Below are 6,991 nucleotides of genomic sequence, written 5' to 3'. Positions count from 1 at the left end.
AGTAATAAATAATTCATCTAGCCTCTGGTTAGATGTGGTTTTATGTTTTAATTACTGTTTGTGCCAAGTAGAACCTTTAGGATAGCTTACGGTGATAGTTGTGTTGATCCTGCTGAAAATCAGAAACTTTTGCGCTTAGTAAATTAGTTTTGAAATTCACAGAAACGTGATTTTGATCTGATTATTTTTTATATGGGTTGGTACACAAATTTCTAAAGTTTTCCTAATTTGGATGTATTTTTGGAGTTACAGAAGTATTCGAGAGTTACAGATTACTACATACTGTTCTGTTTATGATAGATTCTGTTTTTCGTGTGTTGTTTGCTTATTTTGATGAATCTGTGGGTAGTATCGGGGGGTATGAACCATGGAGAAGTTGGAATACAGTAGATATTACACCAATATAAATAAACAATGAGTTTGCAACAATAACTTAAAGTGGTGATTTATTTTCTTATACTAACGGAGCTCATGAGATTTTCTATCGAGTTTTGTGTTGTGAAGTTTTCGAGTAAGGATTTAATGGACTATGGAATAAGGAGTGGCAAGAGCCTAAGATTGGGGATGCCCAAGGCACCCCAAGGTAATATTCAAGGACAACCAAAAGCCTAAGCATGGGGATGCCCCGGAAGGCATCCCCTCTTTCGTCTTCGTCTATCGGTAACTTTACTTGAGGCTATATTTTTATTTACCACATGGTATGTGTTTTGCTTGGAGTGTCTTGTATGATTTGAGTCTTTGATTTTTAGTTTACCACAATCATCCTTGATGTACACACCTTTTGGGAGAGACACACATGAATCGTGATTTATTAGAATACTCTATGTGCTTCACTTATATCTTTTAAGCTAAGCAATATTGCTCTAGTGCTTCACTTATATCTTTTTAGAGCACGACGGTGGCTTTATTTTATAGAAATTGTTGAACTCTCATGCTTCACTTATATTATTTTGAGAGTCTTTTAGAACAGCATGGTAATTTCCTTTGGTTATAAAATTAGTCCCAATATGATGGGCATCCAAGATGGATATAATAAAAACTTTCATATAAAGTGCATTGAATACTATGAGAAGTTTGATTCTTTATCATTGTTTTGAGATATGAAGATGGTGATATTAGAGTCATGCTAGTGGAGTAGTTGTGAATTTGAGAGATACTTGTGTTAAAGTTTGTGATTCCCGTAGCATGCACGTATGGTGAACCGTTATGTGATGAAGTTGGAGCATGATTTATTTATTGATTGTCTTCCTTATGAGTGGAGGTCGGGACCCCTAGGAGCATGTGCTATCTCTTGAGCATGCGTTGGTTTTCCCTTGAAGAGGGAAGGGTGATGCAGAAAAGTAGCATAAGTATTTCCCTCGATTTTGAGAACCAATGTATCAATCCACTAGGAGATAACGCACAAGTCACCGAATACCTGCACAAACAATCAACAACTTGCACCCAACGTGATAAAGGGGTTGTCAATCCCTTCACGGTCACTTGCAAAAGTGAGATCTGATAGATATAAGTAAACGGTAAAGTAAAGGTTTTTGGTATTTTTGGTTTATAGATTGGAAAGTAAAGATTGCAATTTAAAGGAACGACGACAGAAATTGGCAAGTTGACAGGAAACTAATAGATTCAATATAATGGAAAAGAGACCCGAGGGCCATAGGTTTCACTAGTGGCTTCTCTCAAGATAGCAAATATTACGGTGGGTGAACAAATTACTGCCGAGCAATTGATAGAAAAGCGCATAGTTATGACGATATCTAAGGCAATGATCATGAACATAGGCATCACGTCCGTGTCAAGTAGACCGAAACGATTCTACATCTACTACTATTACTCCACACATCAACCGCTATCCAGCATGCATATAGAGTATTAAGTTCATAAAGAACGGAGTAACGCATTAAGTAAAATGACATGATGTAGAGGAATTAACTCAAGCAATATGATGAAAACCCCATCTTTTTATCCTCGATGACAAAAATACAATACGTGCCTTGCTGCCCCTACTGTCACTAGGAAAGGGCACCGCAAGATTGAACCCAAAGCTAAGCACTTCTCCCATTGCAAGAAAGATCAATCTAGTAGGCCAAACTAAACCGATAATTCAAAGAGACTTGCCAAGATATAAAATCATGCATATAAGAATTCAGAGAAGAACCAAATAATATTCATAGATAATCTGATGATAAATCCACAATTCATCGGATCTCGGCAAACACACCGCAAAAGAATATTACATCGAATAGATCTCCAAGAACATCGAAGAGAACATGGTATTGAGAATCAAAGAGAGAGAAGAAGCCATTTAGCTAATAACTATGGACCCGTAGGTGTGTGGTAAACTATTCACGCTTCATCGGAGAGGTAATGGTGTTGATGTAGAAGCCCTCCGTGATCGAATATAGACCCGGTCATGGACAACCCGGACCGCCGGCCCGAACCCGAAGCCCGACATTTGGGTCGGGCTTAGGCTCCATTTTCTGACCCGAAGCCCAGCCCGAAAGCCTGAATAAAGCCCGAAGTATATATATAAACATATTTTATTCGAAATATAGGTATAATAAATTAATATAATATCCCGAAAATGATTAATTTAATTAAAAAATGTCACTGTTCATGTACCTCGGGCCGGGCTCGGGCTTGGGATTTTTTCTTCGGGCTTTGTCAAGCCCGACCCGACCCGACGTTTGCTCGGGTTTAATTGAATCCCCCTCCGGCAGGATGCCGGAAAAGTCCCCTAGATGGGATCTCATGGGTACAGAAGGTTGCGGCGGTGAAAAAGTGGTTTCGTGGCTCTCCTGGATGTTTTCAGGGTATAAGAGTATATATAGGCGAAGGAACTAGGTCAGGGGAGCTACGAGGGGCCCACGAGGTAGGGGCGTGCCTTACCCCCTTGGGCGCGTCCTCCTGCCTCGTGGCCGCCTCGTTGCGTATGCGACTTCATCTCCAAGTCTTCTGGTTTCCTTTCGGTTCAAGAAAGATCATCACGAATGTTTCATTCCGTTTGTACTCCGTTTGGTATTCCTTTTCTGCGAAACTCTAAAATAGGTAAAAAAAACAGAAACTGGCACTGGGCCCTCGGTTAATAGGTTAGTCCCCAAAATAATATAAAATAGCATATAAATGCCTATTAAACATCCAAAACAGATAATATAATAGCATGAAACAATCAAAAATTATAGATACGTTGGAGACGTACCAGCATCCCCAGTTGTTATATGACTTGTTTTCCATGGCCCAAGGAATCCATCATAAAGCTAGAAGGTTTGCTCCGAGCGTTTTTTTGGCAAGGCAAGAATTCTGTCAAGGGTGGCCAATGTTTGGTTGCATGGGAGTACGTTTCTCCGCCAAGATGTGCTGGTGGGCTGGGCGTAAGGGATCTGATGGCTCACAATCAAGCGCTGTTGTGTAAGTTCACTGCCAGGGTTCTACAGCTCCCGGATGTCCCCTGTTATTAGTGGTTCGCCCATCAGTACTGTCCTAATCGTATACTACAGAGAGCTGCCAGCAGAGACACCGCCATTTGGAAAGGTTTCAAGAAATGCATTCCTCTAGTCATGGCCTCCTCCGTTGCTCTTTGGGAGGTAGCAGGCTGATCTCCTTCTGGCATGATAAATGGTTAGGGGTCGGCTTTGCTTTGTATTACCAATTTATATTCTTATGCAAAAGACACTTTGCACCGTTGCTTCTCAGTTCACTAATGGCTCTTAGGATATCCAGTTGCATCCTGACCTCTCAATCTCAGTTGTTCAAGAGTTGCATCGTCTCAATTCTATACTGATGGAGGTGCTGCCAACTTTGGTTCATCTGGATCAACGACTCTCTTGTCTCTGTAAGGAGGTCAGTACCGCGTATATATACAAGCTCCTAAATTTTAGAGGTGTGACCTGCGCGTTTCAACATTGGATTTGGGATCCTATTATTCCTCTCAAGTATCAGATTTTTCTTTGGCTCGCTTTCTGGGGGAGTCTGAACACAATGAGACAACATGCGAAGGAAGAAGTGATCTTCTCTTGCTTCTCACTCTGACTGTGATATTTGTCCAGCCACCGAATCCATCAGTCACATAATTCTGTGGTGCACTCCAGCTACTGCAATTTGGGATAAATTGCACATGACAAGTTCGGTCTGGCGTTCTATGGACCTCTTGGATATTTCGGATAAATTGCACATGACAAGTTCTGCATGGTGTTCTATGGACCTTTTGGATTTCATGCAACGTGTTCATCTATGTTGGTCGTCATCCAAGAAAGTGCATGTTCTTTTTGCGGCTTGCGCGGTCCTGCTATGGCATGCCAGGAATGACAGAGTCTTCCATCATAAACACTGGTCGTCGTCTTACACCACAATATGCGACTCAATTCCCATCACTTTGGATGAATAGAGCGAGACAGCCGGAGCACAGAGCGTCTTTAATTTTTTGGGTGCATAAGCTTGGTTCCTAGCATAAGTTCCTAACTGAGGCCATGTATTTCCTCTCCGTTTCTTCTCCCCTCTATTTTTCTACTTTGCCCAGGCAGCTCATGGCCTCTGCACCACGGTGTGTAACATAAGCTTCATGTAAATTGACCTTTGGTTATCGGGCTACGGCTTTTGAAATATATAAAGTAGAGCGAGATCTATCTTTTCATTTCAAAAAAAAAAAAAACTGATCGGAATTCACCGACGGGTCACATGGTGGTTTTTGACCTGTGAGTGTGGACTGACCATGAGTAGTGTGCTTCGAGCTCCACTGGAAAAAAAACCCTTAAATTATGTTCGCACATAAATATACTTGGCGTAATTAGGAGTGCTAGGATGTGCTTAAGAAAAGGAATGATAGGACCACAAAACCAGGTGTTGCTTGATCAAGTCTTTCTCCTCACAGGGACGCATGAGCATGCACGGTAATTTTTTTGTCAGTTCAATTTATAAACACTTAAAACCAAGCATCAACATGAACCCGATGTCGTGCAAAATCAACCACTAAATATATACTACTACAACCTATCGTGCTCTGTTACTCCACTTTTCTCTTCCTTCAGTCAATAGTAAAGCTTTGATGCGCAGTGTAAAGTAATTAACGCCAGACTGCAAAGCACGCAAGTAAACTGACACGGTAAGCAAAGCTACCGCTTTAGCTTATCCTCTTCTGCTGCTCTACATATACATCTACAGTAACATGCGCCCACCAGTGCACGACAAATTAGTTAGTTGAAACCGCCATGGTTGAGGCGACGTCGTGGGTGGAGGACGTGGAGAAGATGCTGCTGGAAGACCACGAGCCATCATCATCATCGGAGGTGGAGCAATGGCGGAAGCACTCGATCTACCGTGTCCCGGCGCGCATCAAGAGGCTAAACGGCGACGCCTACAAGCCGCAGACGGTGTCCTTGGGCCCCTTCCACCACGGAGACCCCGACCTGCAGCCCATGGAGCAGCACAAACGCAGGGCGCTCCTGCGCCTGCTCCGGCGGGCCAGCAGGCCGCTCCGGGACCTCGTCGCCGCCGTGGGGGAGGTGGAGGAGCAGCTTCGGACGGCGTACGTCGGCCTCGGCGACGAGTGGCGCGAAGGTGGCGGGGAACGGTTCGTGGAGATGATGATCGTGGACGGGTGCTTCTTGCTGGAGGTGATGAGGATGGCGGCGGCCGCCGGGCGGAGGTATGCCGTCCACACAGACTACGCGCCCAATGACCCGGTGTTCAGCCGGCACGGCTTGCTGTACATAGCGCCGTACGTCCAGCGCGACATGCTCATGGTCGAGAACCAGCTGCCCCTACTCGTGCTCCACAGGATCGCCGCTGCAGTTGAAGGTGGAAAAACATCGGTAAGTATAGAGCCCAATTCGTATATACAAATTATTCCTACATGATCCTGAGTCTTTGTGCTAACCATTATGTGCGTCTTGGATGGCTAGACCTATGCTATGATCAACAGGATGGTGCTGAACTTCCTTGGCGTGGCAGATGCTGACAGGCACCCAGCGGCAGTGCCCCACCTGGGGCTCCACCCACTGGACATCTACCGCCGGAGTCTACTCCATACCACCGGCAGGACAGAGCGCAACATACAGCTCGAAGAGCCGGCGGCGAAGCCCGCGGACGTTCGCTCCGCGCGGAAGCTCCACGAAGCCGGCATCCGGTTCAGGCACAGCGGGCGGGCGGACTGCCTCTGCGACGTCCGGTTCCGGGGCGGCACCCTCACCATGCCGCAGCTCTTCGTGGACGACTCCACCGAGTACAAGCTCCTCAACCTGATGGCGTTCGAGGCCCTGCACGTCGGCGCCGGCAACGACGTGACCGCCTACGTGTTCTTCATGCGGAGCATCGTCGGCTCCGTCGACGACGTGCGGCTGCTGCGGAGCAAGGGGATCGTCCGGAGCGAGTGGGTGGACGGCGACGAGACGGTGGTGCGGCTGCTCAACGACATGACCAGGGACGTGGTCTGCGACGAGGCGTCGCCGCTCTGCGCCCTCCACGGCGAGGTGGAGGCCTACTGCCGGAGCAACCTGCGCGTGTTCCTGCACGTGTCGTGGTACTACCTCAAGCGCACCTACTTCGGGAACCCGTGGACGTTCCTCTCCCTCGCCGCCGGCATCCTGCTCCTCGTCACCGACATCATCCAGACCGTCTATTCCGTCCTTTCTTACGAAGTGCAGGGAAAGAGAGAATATTATAGCCATAAGTAGCGGGCTAAACGTACCCGAGCTCCCAACTGTTAGCGTTAAAGTAGCTGAAATACTTGTGCATGCATTGCCACGAACTACAGGTGAAGTACGAGACACCAGGTTATTGTATATCTTTGTCAGATCTTAGATGCGTTGATCACGACGTGTATATCAAATGATTCAGCAAAATTCTAGAGCTAGCAGAGAGCTTACAAACAAGGCAAATTTTAACCACAGGAGCTAAATGTCAATCGGCTTACTTTAGCTATTATGGTCAGTTGATTTTGAATGAAGGAAGGGCCTTGCCGGAGAGAAGGAAGGAGAAGGAAGAGGCTCCTCGGAGGGCT

This window comes from Triticum dicoccoides, chromosome 4B, assembly GCF_002162155.2.
Source record: "Triticum dicoccoides isolate Atlit2015 ecotype Zavitan chromosome 4B, WEW_v2.0, whole genome shotgun sequence".
NCBI classification, from domain to species: domain Eukaryota; kingdom Viridiplantae; phylum Streptophyta; class Magnoliopsida; order Poales; family Poaceae; genus Triticum; species Triticum dicoccoides.
Note: the sequence above shows the minus strand (reverse complement) of the source record.